The sequence below is a fragment of the Anser cygnoides genome, chromosome 3 (genome assembly GCF_040182565.1).
Source record: "Anser cygnoides isolate HZ-2024a breed goose chromosome 3, Taihu_goose_T2T_genome, whole genome shotgun sequence".
In the NCBI taxonomy this organism is placed as follows: domain Eukaryota; kingdom Metazoa; phylum Chordata; class Aves; order Anseriformes; family Anatidae; genus Anser; species Anser cygnoides.
This window is the reverse complement of record NC_089875.1, coordinates 63,191,222-63,205,035: the sequence shown is the minus strand read 5'-3', so window position 1 is coordinate 63,205,035 and position 13,814 is coordinate 63,191,222. Positions and strand designations below refer to the sequence as shown.

The 13,814-nt window shown below is 42.5% G+C and overlaps 1 protein-coding gene across 4 annotated transcripts in view; it reads left to right on the top strand.

Annotated features, from left to right (window-relative positions):
* AKAP7 (A-kinase anchoring protein 7) overlaps positions 1–13,814 on the top strand; it is a 90,622-nt gene that overhangs the window by 62,323 nt on the left and 14,485 nt on the right. The gene's annotated exons all lie outside the window — the stretch shown is intronic.

Below are 13,814 nucleotides of genomic sequence, written 5' to 3'. Positions count from 1 at the left end.
GTGGGGTCATGCTTTGCTTCTGTACATGTGCTTGTGTTAACTGACCATTGCAATAACTTCTAAAATTGTTGGCAAATTTCTGGTAAATTAAACAGGTGTAGAATTTTCAAAATTTTAAATACTTATATGTTAGTGGAAATAAACATACAGATAGAAGAGAGATTTAATTATTTTTAATTCCTACAATGAAGGGAAAATTGCAGTATGAGCTGAACTTGTAAGAGACGTGGGGTATCCGTGGTTGTCTGAAAGGCTTGCCATGGGTCAGTCATCAGCATGATGATTTCACTGGACACCAAAGAGTTACTTCTCAGCCACGTACCTCACCTGTAGTCTTTGCTGCCCGCAGAACAGCCTGTGATGACAGCCATTTTCAGTGAAAGCGGGGATATTTGCAATCTGTTTGTCCCGCAAGGATGCTGTGATAGCTAATAGCCTGTGAGCACCCCAGTGGTGTTTGTCTAATGCCATTAAAAATTCAGTGAACTACAAGACAAACCAGGTAGGAGGCCAGGCATTTTTAATTCGGGTGAACACAAGAATACTTAAGCAAAATACACATCTTTACGTTTGGTTTTATTAACATACTTTGCACAAGCAGGCTGTGTCGGGGCTATGCAGGCCACTCTCATTTACCATCATATCCTCCCTGTATACACCAAACTTCTAGTCTTATTTATGTGTTTTATTACTTATTTACTTTCAAGTGATTAATTAACATTGGTTGGTTCATGGTGGGGCTAGTACTAATGCCCATAGGACTGTCTTTGAATATTTTTCATCTTTAATTCCAGGTGCAGTCTTTGCTGACATTGACGTTGTATTTTGATGTTTTGCAACCCAAAATCTTGTTGTTTTTTTTTGTTACTGTAGCAGAGCCCAAGCTCCGGGTTGCACCTGGTGGGTGCCCTGTCTCAGCCCCCGCTGCCATACAGGCTGCGCTGGGAGAGGCACCGAAGCCGTGGCTTTGCCTGGCATGTGGGCAGCCGACTCCAGCCCTACTGACGTGGGTGCTTTTGGGGTGGCAGCCTCCAGCACCTCAGCTCAGGAGGGGAGAAGCTGGGCCCCTCCAGTAGGTCCCTCAGCCACGTTTCGCCCCTTTCTCAGCACGCCCGCGTGAGGTGGCGGAAGGGAGCTCTGGCCCGGGGGCACCGGGCCACCCTCCGGGCGACTCGCTGAAGGCAGCCAAGTTGCGCCAGGCTATTTTAAGTTCCTCAGCGCGGGACAAGGGCAGGCAGGGCAGTCGCCTGGGGGCTCAACCGGCTGCCGGCGAGCACAGTCGGGGCGGGCAACGCTTCCCCCGAGCCGAGCCGAAAACCGGGCTGGGCTGCAGCGCCGGGACCGCCGGGGCTGAGGGTGGCGGGGCCGGGGCCGGGGGGCCGGAGGGGTGACCGGAGCCGGTGTGACCGGGGCCGGTGGTGCCGGGTCCGTCCCCGCTGGGAGCCGCCCGCGCCCCGCCTCGCCGCCCGCCCCGCTCCGCCCCGCCTCGCCGCGGCCGCCGGCTGCGGGAGCAGCGTGAGCGGGTCCCGGCTCGGTCCTCGCCGTGCTGTGCTCGGGGGCAGGCGGCGGGTGCCATGGGCCAGCTGTGCTGCTTCCCCTTCTCCAGAGGAGAGGAGAAGATCGGTGAGTGTGGCGGCTCGGCGCTGCCCTGCGCCTCCTCCGGGTGTGCCGCCGCGCCGGGGAGTTCGCGGCTGAGGAAGGCAGGCTGGCGTTCCCGGGGTTCATTTCTGGGGGTTTTGTTTGTTTTGCCATCTTGAAAATTAACTAACTGCTTTTAGAGAAAAGATGGGAATAGGTGGAGACAGATTGAGCAATATATCCACCAAGTAGATCAAGATTTCTTTGTAATACAGCTAATCATGCCTGATTCCACTAGCATCCCGGCGGTACCTTTCCATAAGCAACTGTAGCCAAAGTGAATACTTTAACCGTCCTTTTTCACAAGGTCTGGACAAGCGAGGTTCAGAGTAAGAGGTGAAAAGGTTTTGGGGCTGGTGGCACAGGCAGGGTGGCGAGCACCAGGTAGGAGGGAGGTGGCTGGTGGCAGCGGTGCCGACAGCCGCTGAGTGGAATCATCAGGTCCCCTTGCATTTGGGTGTTGTTCGGCTGTGGCGTTTTAAGCTGCTCAAATGAGAGAATAATGGCACTTTTACAAATTCATTCACCTGGTAGTGTCTGGGCTGACTAGCAAGCGTGTCTCCCTGGTTTTGCTTTTGGTTGAGTACATCCAAATTGAATCAGAGGAAGCAGTTCTCATTGCTTCGTCCTTTGCTGCTCCAAGTCGAAGTAGCTGCTTTGGCTGGATTGTTGTTTCTGTTAAATTCTCTGCTGAAACTGATGTGTGTCTGAAGTTGGGTTACACAATATAATATTTACTCTCAACTTGCTACTAAGTGAAATATTTTCAACCTTTCTTCTAGAAAATGCAGCCAAATTTCTGTCAACGTTGTTTCTGAAATCAATTTGAACTGAACTCTCATAATTCATTAGCTATAGGCTAGAAAATCAAGTTTTATGGACCCAGTTTATATTTTATTCTTGTTACTCAGGAAGCTGTCTAGGCATAAATAAAATTAGAGTTCATATCATTAATTAAAATAAATGTATACACCAATAATGCCATAAATCTAGAAGACAGCCTGAAGAAAAGAGTTGGCTGCTTTAAAATGTTTTTCCTTTCCAGGTCATGGTATGAGGATAAATGTTACAAATTTTTAGTGGAAAATGGCTAGGAATATATTTCCAAACTTTTTTTTTTTATCGCAAAGCCAGTACAGAATGTCTTTTTGTGCACCTCATTTCTAATACGCAGCAGAGGCGGGGACAGACGGCAAATACAAATTGTTCTTTAGGACAGCTCTGTTGACACAGAACAAAAGATACAAGGGCGATTGATCCTCCTGCATCCGGCTTCTCTCAGTCCTTTCACTTGGCTGCCTTTTGACTTTTCCTCTGGCATCACCTGTCACGTACCAGGATTATTCCTGTGTGCTCCTGTGAGTGTGCGTAACATACAGCGAATGTAGCATGTAGTGTAGCCTGACCTGACTCTGCTTGTAGTCGAACAAATCATTCGGGGGATGTCACTGTGCACGAAGGTAGAAGGGCTTTGGGAAGGGGCAGGTTTCTGACATGCAGCGACTGAAAAGTGCGGCACGAGCCCCTGGGAGGGAGGAGGGGACAGAGAGAGTGGTTACAGGGGTGGTGGGGATCTGAAGCAAGGAGGTCTGGTATAATGAGAGAAGAAAAGAGCAAGAGCCTTCCTTCCCTTTAGCTGCTGGTGCCAACTCACTTGTCCCATGGCTTCCCGGAGCTCGTTGTGCTAAGCGTGGCTCTTCCTCAGGGCGAGTTGGACTCGATGATCCTGGTGGGTCCCTTCCAACTCTGGATGTCCTACAGTTCTGCAACTGCAAGCAGGTGCTTGCTGCACGTGGCAGCAGGTCTACCACAGCCGTGCCCTGGCTAAACAGGGTGTGAGGCAGGGCAGGCAGGAGGGAATGACTTGTATGTCCGTTTGTTGTCTTCCTGTCGTATTATCATGATGGCCTTTGAACTGATTGTGCTAGGGTATTTTATTGCCCCCGCTTTAAATAAAGGCAGGCATTTGCAGGAAACAGCAGCTCACCATGCCAGTCGCGTCAGTCACGGTGAAGACGAAAGTGCCCAAACATTATTGTCTTTCCACAGGTTTGTTTCAGCTGATGTTCCTCAGGTTAAACAAGCTGACAAATGCCAGTCATTACATCGCTGTGAGTTCATTACTTAGTAAGGCATTCACATTCACACGCAGCGTGTATTTCATATCCAGTCTCCTCAAATACAGATGCTACTTGGGAAAACACTTAGCCAAGCTTCATGGTTGTGGTAAGATTTTAAGAATGGCAGTTCTGGCCCAGATTAAAGACCCCTCTCCCCAGCATTACTAATAAGACCACTAGAAAAGGGCGAGCACAAGGGTTTTTTTCCAGAAGTCCAGCTCAAGTGCTCCAGTGGCTGGAGGCCTCCTGAAGCAAGCTGGCATTCTAGTTTTTGATTTCTTAACTTTTTTCAAGTCACCTCTTGAATCTATGTAAACTTCTAGTGTCTATACTGTCTTCTGCTTTACAGTGTAAATACGTATTTTGTAAAGAACCTTATTAGTCATGCCAACAAACACATTTTGTTTTACCGAGTGCTAAATGGACAATTTTCCTGCCACACTCGAGAGAAATCAGTTCACAGAATGTCCCTGGGGAGCAAAGAGCTAGGGTATTGTTCAGAGAAGGAAGGGAAGAAATACCTGTCCCTCACCACTGGTTGTGGGACAGAGATACAAGTAAAGCCTAAACAGAAGATGTTGTAACTTACTCATTACACAGCCTATTCGTCGCAGCTGTCTCAGTGGACGATCTTTTAACCACTCTAACACTGGTACGCGCTCTGTAGGGATGCAGACACCTGATTCGGCATCTCCAAGCGCTGCCTTCCTGTATATTCATCTGTGCATCCTATGTTGAGTCCTTTAACATGAGTGGTGACTTAACTAGTCTTTATTAATTTTTAGGTACATAAACTGAGTCATTTTTCATGTCACTATCCTGATCTTGTGCAAGAGATCCCTCAGATTTCTGTAAATTTGAAGTTATGCTTGTGAATGGATATAACCATTTTAGAAATTACGTACATTTTGATAAAAATCTATGAAGTATTTTCTTTCAAATGACAATTACTAGGGTAGAAATTACTTGCTTTAAAAAACAAAGCAGAACTACAACCCATGTTATTTTTACCCTCATTCAACAATGTTACACCTCAAAGAAGTAGGTGGGAGTTTCAAAATTTGGCTTTTTATACTTAAGAAGAGACTTTTTGAAAGAGTGTAAATTCCAAAAATATATTCTGAAATATATGTATAGTCTAACAGTTTTTGATATTTCTGTGGCCATGGAGGAATTCGCTATATGATATATATCTTGGAGTTAGACGTGTATTGATTTGATTGTGTCAGTGCTAAATGTGTGAGGTTTTCTTCCTCTCTTGTTCCATGCTCTGATGGGCAATTAGAGATTAATTACAGTAAATGTGTGAAGCCAAAGGTGCCAATTCACTGTTTTTAATACATTTTTTCCTTATTTACTTTGACTGAATTCTACTTGAAGTATATCTTTGGTACATGCTGAGAAGTAGCTTAATTATGTGTGTGTATTTAATACACACTACATCTTCATAAACACACACAACATATAAAACAGCCAGCACTGTGGGGGCTGTAAATATCATCAGGATTACGTATGTTGCACAAAAACATCTTTAACATATACTTCTGTGTGTTGAAATGATCTTATTGGAAGCTTATTTTTGGTCTGAAGTTTGGGTTTGTTTCTTTTTTAATTCCTAGTGTGACACCCTTTAATGTGGCATAAAAGAAAACATTTTGCAAAATAATCATTGTTACGCTGCATTTTATCTGTGTACATCTTAGCCCATTTTCTATCTGGCTCCAAACAGGAAATGAAGGATTTGGATCTTGTACTGGCATGAAATTTTTGTTTGAAAAAGGCTATTAAATATTGAACATACCAGTAACTGTCTGAACAGTAATTTTGTATGTGAAATAAGGCTGGTCATATCAAAGTATCACGTAAAATGTGTTTGCACTCTAAGAAATGAACAACTTGAGAGCAGAGCAGAGCAATTTGAGCACTCTCATGCGTTTTGATTTAATGAGATTAAGCACTTAATTTATTATTTCATAGCTACTGTACAGTATTACTTATGGCGCAGATTGAGTGTAATACATGCAAATTGTTGGGGAGATAAGTGAATGAATGCAGGGACTGGGGCTACGTACCACGTGGGCAGGAACCAGGGAGGCTTGAACACACAGCCAGGTGAGTGAAACTCAGTCCCCATCTTGCTCTTGTGGCCTCACCAAAAATTGCCAAATTGCATCAAACTAGGGATCCTTTTTTCAGGCTAAATGAAAGGACAGTGAACAAAATGCAACCATTTTATTTAGGTCTTGAACTAATTCTGAAAATCCTGAAAGTTACATTTGTAAGTCGATGGCTTGGTTAAACTTATGATTTGTTGGAGGTTATCATCAATTATTTTGTGTTTGTACAATGTCCACATAAAAGAGCCATTGTCTGGCCTTCCGTCATGAGAGCCAGGACGGGTTTGCCTACCACAAACAGTAAGTCAGTCCTTGTTGTTAAACAGTCCTTGTGTGCTTGCCAAGCTGTCTAACTAGTTTCCAATACTCATAGGTCCCTATCCAGCAGATTGTGTGTCATTTTCACTTCTGTTTTCTGGGATTTTAATTCCTAGCTGCTCAAAGTGATACCCATTCTGTTACCAGAAAGACACTATCCTTTTCCCATCTTTTTCTCTGTATATGAAAACACCCACTCATCAGCTGAGCTTGAGAAGCCCTACACGCGCTCCATTCTTGAAGCAGAAGAGCAGTGCCTCTGTTCTTTACGGTCTTGCTAATCTCCCTGGGCAATTTTGTTTCTTCACTCATACACAAGGTATGTGCAGACAAAGCAGTGCATGATATGGATGAAGAACCAAATAGTTTGAAGGAAAGGTGCATTCCTCAAAATGACAACTGGAATAATCGCTAGCTGTTGTTTGTCTTCTTCCCATCACAAAGCCCATGATGAGGCTGCTAACGTTGCTTCCATTTTCTGCTGGAAGAAAAGGGACACCAAAGACAGCAGTCCCACGGACCTTGTTGCATTGTAAAGAAATATGAGGCTGAAAAATGGGGCACGATCTTATCAGTAGTTCCTTTAGGATTTGGTGGTCCTCACCAAAACTAAATGTTCAGTACTCACTAAGTCAAAGTTCAAAGTTTCAGACATCTCTCCTGCAACCAGTGATGTTCGGTTTAACGACTGGGCTCGATGACAGCCAAGGCTGTCATTTGTGTGTGTGTGGAGCATCGGTACGTGTCTACTTGTTTGCCCGTTCTTGGGACTGACAACGGCTTAGAAAATAATCCCTCATTCATTAATGCAAAATTAAGGCTGCAGTAGTGGGGGAGTTGTAGGTACCAGTGAAGATGAAGAGAAAGCAGAGATTTAGAGAAAATCTGGGTGATAAAATAGGGGAGTTAGTTGAACTGTTAAGTTCATCCTCATCACAAGGTGTCCTGAAGGGATGGTAGAAGAACGGGCTTTCAAATAGAATGAAATAGATTTAGAAAAAAAATAAAAATAAAAATGAAACAACCCCCCCCCCAAGCAGTGGATGCCTATTTATGGCTTAAAAAACGGAAGAATATAGTCATCTTGAAGTAAAAAGAATAAAAATAATGGTGACTATGAAATTGGGGAGTTCTTACAATGATCTTAGATATACCCATATGCCTACATGTAAGCCTTCTTGAAATAGAAATGTTTCTACATGGTATTTATTAAATTAAAATTACTTACTGCTTGTATTAAATAGTCCTAGAAGGTCTTACACATTGCTGTATTTCCTCCGCTGTCTGATCTGTAGTCATTTTGGGTGTATTTGACTTTTAATTGAAAAGAGAAAAAATTTCTTTTTTTCCCTTTATAATAGAAGATAAATAAGTCAAAACTTAAGTCCTATAAACATTTGTATCCCATGGAAAGAAATGAAATTCTTTAATTTTTGTTCCAATTTTTGTTTGGGTGTAAGGAATTCTGAAGCACAGAAGTCTGTAATTTTTAAAACTAGGCTACATTTTCCTGTTCCACAAGGATACAGCAGCCTATCTTGTTCTATAGTGTATTAGGCTGCAGATGTTGGGATCTCTGCCACCTTTCTGTCAGGATGTTTTATGTAAAATGAATTGCAACTGGAAATTCTGGAGATGAGTCAAGTCAAATGTGATTGCCTTGCTATTAAGTTATGTTACTGATAGGGGAAAGTAGCAGTGTTTATTATAGAATTTATTTAGAGACATGGCAGAACTGCTTTTTTTCCTGAAAGGAAGTACGAACAAAGACAGGGAGTTCTCTGGTACATAATCTAAAAAAGTCCAGGCTAATTTGTAACAACTCTAGAATACACAAAATTGTAGAATCAGTTTAAAGTCTAAACTTTTATGTAACACGTACTTACGTGCAAAATGAAGATGTATGTGGACCTTATGTGGAAGTGCTTTGGACAACAGTGATCTGTTTCTGCTGAATACTGAGAAACTTCAGTGATGCCTTTAATCAAACCTGTTTGTATTAAAGGACATGAAGAATTACCCGTGAAAAGGTAGGAAGAGATTTCACTTTGTTTTAGTTGAAGCAAGCGGAAGACCAGGACAAGCTAATCAGTGTAGGTGACTAGTTTCATGTTAGGACAGGTACATTTCTTCCTGATCACACTGAGAAGAAAGTTCAGAAGAGCCTGATGAAAAACTTAAGGATCCCATTTTCAAAAAGTATGTTGGCAGAGAACCAGCCTCCAGTGATTTGTGAGCCTGTAGCAAGATGAGAAGTGCAGAGGTCCCTGAGTGCAGCACACTGTTACTGCAAGGTATTGGTTGTTTTCTTTCTTCTACTGACCCCACTGGGAGCCTGCTGCAGAAAATGTCTCTGCTCGTGGTTTAGGCCCTTTTAAAATTTCCTTCCTAGATTTATTTCTGGGCAGTTTGTTCCTGTCTGGTGTTGTACCAGCACTGACCATTAGCTTAAGCATCTAAGGGTAAATAAACAGGTTAACGTCCATTTTATAATAATTGCCAAACCATCACTTTGAGTAGGTGGAAAAAATGAGGACATTTTTGGCTTTCGGCTGATGAACAATATTTTGCAGCTATGTTTGCATAGATTCCTCCTATGGTGTTGAAATCATGTGTTTGATTTCCATATTGAGGCCAAGCATTTGGGTATTTGCATGCTACAGTTACTGGCTCTTTGCATGCCACAGTTAATTAACTGTGAGTACCTCCACAACTGTGTTAGGTTCCAAAAATGTGCAGAGAGGGGTGTAAGATAACTATGTCTTTTGCTCTGCCCTTTGTTATGACTGTATTCATCTTGGCCCCCTATATGGGAATTGTGTGATATTTGGCATGCCCACCTCTCTGATGAGACTGTAAAGTTGAAAACTGGCCACACGTGTGATAAACCCTGCCAGTGCTTTGAGGTGGGCTGGTGGGAAGGAAGAACCTTCCTTCTTTCCTAGAGAACTCCAGTGAGAAATACGTGGTTGTGCATGGTGCTAATTAACAACACAATTTAATGTGATATTGACAAAGTTGTTAGGCCGGTAGTTCTTAGATAAGCAAAACAATAATGGCTCTAAGGCCGTAAAACCCCATCCTCTTCTGCATTCAGAAGTACTGACCTAAGAGTTTACTAATCCCACGTGGTCATTGTTGCCACCATCACTGGTCACATAGACCATACACTGGTGATGTATGCTATGTATACCATCCCACAGCAGAGCAGGTTATGTGAGCTCTTCTTTAAGGCAAAATCACGCCAGTGAGGTTAAACACTTCTCCTTCTTTGCTCAAAACTAACCCAGCAAATTTTGATTGAAGTGTATTAAGGAATTGTACAAAACCCAGAGGACAGATGATGGTAAGAAGCAGCTAGGCACTCTAACTTCTTCCAGTGTAGGACTAGATCAAGTGAAAAGTATCTGTATATTGCTTCAGGAATGTATGGGCTCAGTCTTGCAAAGCGCCGAGCAGCCTCGATCCCTTGTGTACGCATACAGACATGATAATGCTGTCCTCCTGCTGCCAGCAGACGATGTTGGGAGCATTGACCAGAACAGTTTGGTTATGGTGTCTTGCTCAACAGACTCTTAATAATATTTATATTGAGATAAGGTTTAAATAAAACTGTAGTCCCTTGGCACAATTAAAGGGATTTTACTGTCTAAAATATTAAGCTTTGCTTCTGTGCAGATTGATCTGGTGATAGTTATGGATCAAATATTAAACTGAGTAGACATGAAATGGGAATTGGATGGAGAGAACAACCGGAACGCACCCAATTGTAGTCCTAATGCTTTTTGGGAACTGCAACAAGAATAGCTGGAGGGGCAAATCTCTGTGAGAGGTGTATAGACTATGTGTCTCCCTCTTGCCATCCCTCCTAGTTGTATTGCCTCATGGCTGTTGTCCAGCAAGATAAAATGCAGTACTCTTCATTGCTTGGTTAACTTACAAGGTGCTGTAAGGTTTATCATGTTTACATTTCACAGAAAGGTTACCTTCATATCTCTATGCTTCCCCATCCTCTTCTGATCTGCCAAACTGTAATTCTCTGAGAAATAAGTTTACTGAGAAAGAAATGATAGTTAATGCCCATCTGGGACTGCTAAGAGCCATGGAAGAAAACGAGATGGCTGATGCAAGTTTATACCTCATTTCTGCAGTGAAGGGCATTCTATGAACCACTGATGGATTTTTAGGTAAAATAATCTAATTATACAGGAGCAAATTCTTCACTGTTCTGTCATGTTAGTGCTGCAGCGGATAACTCAGTTACAGGTTTTTTCATTGAGTAAAGATGAGAGACAAGATTAAAATTGGTTTGTTTACAGCTGAAGGCTTCTTTGCAGATTATGGGAATTGAGCCTACGATCTCAGTCAGCCAATACAAAGGTCACCACTGCTGGAACTCGTCAGTGCACTCGTCAGTCTAACTGATTGAGTGGGTTGAGAGAAATGTACTGTTATACTATGTCTGTACAACTCTTTCTGGGCAGAAACAAAACACAGTAAGAGGGCATGATCAGTATCATTTGGTGTTGCTCCCATTGTAGGTATAACACTGTAAAGAACATAAAAAGGAATCCTCTGTCAAGGAGAAAGGCCTTCTTTAATATTTATTTTACTGCAGGTTTATGCCACGAAGTATTTCCGTCACTAGTTTTCTTGCATTTGATCACTATTTCAAAATTTATGACCAAGTAACTTTTTAGCACACTTCACTACAAGGTCAGGCAGTCCATGTGGAGAGGTAATGCACTAGAAACTTGCTTATGTGGAGATATTTCTAACAGTGACATTAACCAGATGTTTTATTTGTTGTCTCCAGTAGGTATTTTGTTCAAAGAACTGCACAAATGAAAGAGCATATTCCAAAAGAAAAGTATTATATTCTTGATCTCTTTACTGAGCGCACCGGTGCTCCTTCCATTAAATCGATTTGCGAATCTTTGGTGCAGCACGAAGCTTCCGTAGATGCGGAAATGAGCCTTAAATTCCTTTGGTTTTATAGATAGCAGCTTAAATGCCATGCACAGTGGGTCATTTCACTGCCCTGTTGGGCAGCAGGAGGGAAGGTCCAAGACTGTATCAGAAATACTCTGTGTCAGTATTGGGAAAAGGAAGCTTTATGATGACTTGCAGTATGAAGGACTTCTGCTGCAATAGAATTCAAATGGCCCGGGGCATTTCTGTTGGCCAGCAGCTGCAGTGGCAGATTTTAGCTGATAATTGCATTTAATATTCCAAATTATGCTGCTGCTTGCTTCAAAGGACCAAAACAGCACAGACCAAAGAATGGTGAATGCCGTCTCTCATGGGGCAAAATCTTTTGACTGCAATTAGTTTATGTGTTGTAAATCTCCAACATGAAGTTAGAACAAAAACTTGAATAGAGATGAATCTCTCTTTTTATTTATACTGTAATGGGCCTTTTATATTTTGTAAAGGGGTAACAACTGATTATTTGTCAATTTGCAGTGTAACATAAATAAGAATTCACATTGCTTTTGCCTACAAACTTACTCTGTGTAACAAAAATGATTGCTTTCTATTAGTGATAAAATCTCAGATAATTTTCCAGTGTACATTAAAATTCCCAGTTAGTTAATAATGGTTATATTCATTTAAAAATAATAATTTTGATAACATACAGTTTAGGTACTGCAGTGCTTAGAAGCTGTCTAAAAGGATACTTCAGCTGGAGTATTTAATTAGAGGCAAGTTAAGTGTTTAAGGATATTTGCTAAACATGCAAGTAAAACCATGAAAGTGAGACAGATTATCTGGGGCGTGAATAAAGCGGTAGTGAAATGTCAAGTGAAATCCTTAGCAGCTGTAAGCAAGAATAGTGCTGATTTATACCAACCAAGGACCTGGCCTGCCAACTGTCATGGCTGTGACAGTCTGCTGGCAGTCCCTGGAGTCAAGGACTGCAGCGAGATGGATGGGAATATCAGCGAGCCCATGTAAAAGGGACTTGCTATAAATAATACCGGAGGGACTGGTTCATATGGCAAGCCGACAAATGGCCAGCTTCATCTGGAATCTACTTCATAAGTACATAGCAAGAAGAGGAGGACAGGTAAAATACTGTTCTTTCAGCCCTGGGCAGAAGAAGTCAGGCTCCCTTGGAAGAAGCCTGGTGTTCTGCTCGCACAGCTGTTGCAGGAGACGTCCAATGTGATTTCTTCAAGGGAGAGGAGAGTGAACCTGTAAGGCGAATAAGATCACTTTAAATGTTCTGCATTTACACCAGTTCCCTTAAGCAGCTTGTTTAGTGCTATCCTGTATCGTCTTGGGTTTGAAAAGGATAGCAGACAAAATAAATAAATACAAGTATATTTTAGGTGAACTGGAGGGAGTAACTTCACTGATTGTCCAATATGCAGATGTTTCATTTAAACAGAGAAGCACTGTATTGGATTTCTCATACTTCTGTAAGTATGCTGGTCAATCAACATCGATTACTTATGATAAGATGTATTCTGTATTTACCACGTACACACTTAGATATGAGATATTCTGTCTTTTAAGCTGTTAAGATGGTTTAACGATAATCTTAGTAAGACCATTGCTGCAGTAAAAGGAAGATAAGGTGAGACTAGCTTCTCAGAACTGTGCTTGCTTCACACTAATGTACTATTGAATAAACCAAAGGCTACAACTTAAATGCTTTTATTGATTTCCCGAAGTGTAAATTAGAGGCTGTTGCTATCACAGATACTATTAAAAGCTGCCTTATATTCCCTGTGAACGTATGAGAACAGCATCCAAATATTATCCTTACTCTGTCTGAGGGAGGTCCCCTTGCTCAGTACTGTTTCTCATATTCATATTTATTCTCATATACTCCTTTCTCTGTTTACTGAGCTTTATGTATGCTCTGGCACAATGCCCCTAAACTCACTATACACATTGAAAAAAAGAGCTCGTGCTACATGCTACTCGCCAAACAATGGAAGGAGCAGCATGTTTTTCTTAGGTCCTGTAAGACCTGCCCTGAAAAGCAGAAAGTGTCAGAAAGTCTCAAGGGTTATGAATTTTACCTCTGTACTTCCTTACTTCTGAAGATTAAATCAGAAGTACCGCAGGAGGATTTCATTGTGGTGGAAGAGGAAATTGGCTGTGTTGTTCCCACAGCTTTATTGGAGTCTCAAGCCAAATCCCGTCCCCTGTCACTTGTGTTACTCCAGCTGCTGCTGCACTGCGTTGTGAAACTGTTCTTGTTTAATATTCTTGGTTGCCTGTGCTCGTAAATTGTTACTGTGGACCCCGGTATAGTTCCTCCCTGGAGAAAATTGCTCTCTGAAATAGTTCCTAGACACTGTTCGGGAGCTAGCATCGACCTGAATCCAGTCCCCCAGGCAGGTGGGAGGCAGCTGTGCTGCTGCAGAGCTGAGCACAAGTGGGTGGCGTGGACCCGAGCTGCCTCCTGCTAACGGGCCTCGCTGCCAGAGAGCAGACACTGGCACTGCGTGGCTCACCTGTATCGACACAGCCCCGTGTGTCTGAATGAATCGCTGGGCTTCAGAAATTACTTTCACGTTACTTTAACGACAGACAGCTTGCCAGATGACAAAAGGGAACCGCCTAAGCTGAATGCTCCTTCTTGGCTCCGAAGTGATGTGCGAGC